This window comes from Pterocles gutturalis, unplaced genomic scaffold, assembly GCF_000699245.1.
Source record: "Pterocles gutturalis isolate BGI_N339 unplaced genomic scaffold, ASM69924v1 scaffold35336, whole genome shotgun sequence".
NCBI lineage: Eukaryota > Metazoa > Chordata > Aves > Pterocliformes > Pteroclidae > Pterocles > Pterocles gutturalis.
The window spans coordinates 5,141-9,016 of NW_010101596.1; positions in this window are offsets into that span (position 1 = coordinate 5,141).

Below are 3,876 nucleotides of genomic sequence, written 5' to 3' on the forward strand. Positions count from 1 at the left end.
GAAAGGTAAACTACAATTTTGTAAGTGTTCTCTAGCAAATATTCACTTTAGTTTTTCCAGATTTACTACAGAGCCATGGCAGTCTCACACTATGTAATTCATACATTGAAACTGCTTTTCTTCACTCTCATTTTCTCGGGAAGTGTTTAATGGCAGAATTCTCTAGCAGGAGCCTGTTACTAAAACTTTAGGTTTATATATATATATGTGTGTACATACTTATATATCCATGGATATATATCCACATACTAAATATTATATTAGTACTTCCAATTGAGTTTATAAGTATTTTAAATCCAATAAATAATTTAATTCCCACAAAGATCCAAATTTTCTCACTCTTATTAGAAGTGCATAACACTTGTTTTGCTTTGTAGTCAATCGGCTTTATGATTCCCTTTTTCTTCATGAATAGTATTTTATTCTACAGACAACCCAATTTATATCAATGAATACCTGTGGAGTAAAGTGTTACTTAGTGACTACGGGTTTCGGACAGACCCAAAATGACCAGCAGTTGAAGAAAAGATTGCCTGATATGTGTAATCTTACCTCTCTTTAGGTGACTTCTGTAACAGATCAGTCACAGGCTTTGACAACTTGTGTGTTCACTCACTGCTTTGTAGCACCCAGCTATGTGCCATGCTTGCATGTGTTACTTATATGAATCAATGAACTTCTTCAGTACCATGAATATTAAATATTATAAACATGTGTACATATATATATATATCTATAAAATTTTGAATGGATATCCAAGGATGTACCTCCATCTTTATTGGCACAAGAGACTTGCAAGTGCTTAGGGCCTCTGAAAATAAACCGTATGTGATTAAATGCGCACATGAGGTTGATGTGGATAAAAAATAGTGCTTAGTAACATAGTGGGAAGTCAGAACAGCTACACTTCAACATGTTTTATTGCTTTTAACTTCAGCAATTGTATTATAAACGTATTTTAGAAATAGTGCTTTCAAATGCAAGTTAGTTAAAAACTTTGAATATAGGTCAGTGCTATGCAATTTGCATTGCCAGATTCAAAATTTCATTCAAACTTTGAATCACTTAAGCTCTAAACTAGTAATTTTTTACTGGGGAGAAAAAAGAGGAAAGCAGGAGAAAATGGAAACTCTACGTGGAAGAAAGAAGAATTCTGTTCACTCTAGACATTAAAGGCTACAGGGGAAATTCTATTTGTCTCATTCTGGTGAGTAAATCAAGTTGACCTACTCACTGGACTACGAGAAACAGGATTTTGCTTTATTTTGAAGAGCAGACATTAGAAAAAGAGAGAAATATAACGTGCAAACTTACACATATATGTTCATATCTCTCCTACCAAAAAGTTCTGAGTTAGTCAGTTCTCCATCCCCTGGTTGAAGAAGTTGCAATTTCTTCTTGCAGGTTTCCTATAGATAAAAGAGTGTATGGATAAAGAGAAACAAGTAGTTTCTTTAATCAAATATGTTCTAGAAATAGGTTCCTCAAAGTGACATAACAATAGTGTAGAAAACTATCTAGATATGCAAGGAGTGTTGGTGATCCTAGAGATTATTTGTTATTATACTTGTGGTGCAATTTCGAGAGGTTTGTAAATGCACCAGGAATGAGATGGAAGCGCATAAAGAGTGGCCACAGCTTTTGCTAAACAACAGCTAAAAAAGGCTGACTGTGTTGCAAGTAGCTTTCAAGCTGGGAATCACCGTAGCTGCTGTACTAGGCAGTCCTGTAGCACTTTAAGATAAAGTATAGATCATTCTTAATACTTCAGGCACACGAGGTTTATGATGTGTCAACAGATTACTGTCAAGTCTCAGTGCAGCTCTGTCGCCAGGTGTCTAGCAGTACCTAAGAAGACAGTCTTCAGGGGAAATAAAAAACATAAGCTATATTAGCGCTGCTCTGTCTTTAGATATACTATTCCGTGCTTTACTTTGAGAAACTTCAGCTCAGAAATTTCAAGATTTCAAAAAGAAGCCTGCAGCTGCTTCAGTATAAGAAGAAGCATCTTTCCTCACAGAAATTACAGTAGTTCTCAGTGATTTAAATTATTTTCTGAACACATAACTATTCTTTTTTTTATTATTTCTATATCTTCTGCTACAAATTAGGAATATTCTCCTCTCTCACTAGAGCTTGTATAATTTAATATTTTGCACCAAGAGGATATGGGGCAGTTCTACACACTCGCAAGTCTGCAAGTTCATACAGGAGTTTCGCAGCTGCATGTTCTAGGGCTCTATCTAAGGATACTAAATGGTCGTCAGATGAAACTTCAGAACTACCTAAGATGCATTATGGTAGGTTTTACACTGTTTTATAAGGTTCAAAGTCTTGCAAAATAACTCACATGAATGTTTGCATTGTGGAATACAGTCTGCGATTAGTATGATTTTGTGTTACATCATTCTGTAGCTTTAGTTTTACTTATTCAGTGAAGTCAATACCAAGGTTGGCTGTGTAAGAATTTCAGGACAGGATCTTTTCTATATTTTTATGAAGCATTATTTAATTTTTCATCAAAATACACTGCATAGAACTATGAAACAAAGTTTCACACATATTTTAGGACCAGACCTGGCAACATACTGCTCACTATGGCATCTGCCCTGGCTGCTGAGATAGGCAGAGGAAGCAGAAATTGGCTCCTCTGTTTTGTGTTAACATCTTCTCTTGTCTTGATCTTGAGCTATTGTTTATAGCAATATTATTTCAAAAGGATCGCTCTTGATATATAGACTCATATGAGATCTAAAGAACTTTCCAAGATGAAATGCTGTAATATAGAACAATAAACATAATAGAGAAAAAGGCAGTTTAATAGTCTGAGGTAGAATATTGATACTACGAGAAATTCTCATTAACCAATAAATTAAGAATAATGTTGTCTCCATAGAACTTGCTCTTTTATAGAGTGTAAGAGTTGGAGAAAGTTAGTGCAGTTGAAACAAAAGACATAAAACAGATAATGCAGGATTTACTGGATCACATCTTTCAATGGCTCGTAAAGTTGTCTGAGCTTTCCTCATCTTGGTGCTCACTGTCACTGCCTAATCTTGAATGGGAAAACCCACACAAATTTGTGATTACCTGTGCAATTTTGATGACTGATCTTTGAAGATTTATTTTTTTAACAAAAGATTTGGTCATGTCTCTCTTACCCTTACCCATATTGATGAAAAGGCCGTTTCTTACTCATTTTTCAGTCAATGGCATAATTTTAACTTCATCAATGATTTCAGTGGTTCAAGAGTAAATTGTGACTAAGAGCCTTACAGAGTGCAGCTAAGAATAGTGTGATTTATTTTTAGATTTCAGCCTTTTGTGATGTTTTCTTACAGCTTCTTTACAAACAATTAAGGAGATTGGAATATAGAAGATTTTGTAACAGTGATGTGAACGGTAACATAATCAGGTGTGCAGCTGAAAGAAGAAATCAAAGACTCCTTTGAACATATTGCTGAACACATATTTTCACATGCTTTCATATATTTTCGAAAGTCTGCATAATATAGCATTATTCTTAAAATTCAACAAATATTATTGCATGGAAAATTATCATTAGATACATGCAAACTACTCGCAAAAATCACTTGGTATTAAGCATAGATACGACCTGGTTTCACTAATAAAGCAAAAATGACATTAAAAAAAATATTTTTTTCCTGAGTCACAACATTTGACTGTAAACTGGTTGGGAATTTGTTTTTTGTCAGCATTTTTCTTTCCTTTTCACGACCTTATTCCCCAGGAAACATTAGCAGACTGGGTAATATTTGCACATATATTTTTTTAAAGATCCTGCTTAATTTCTCTTTCTTTTGTTGTTTCTACAAAACTTAAAATGCCTTATCAAAATAGTTTTAGGTTTCACTA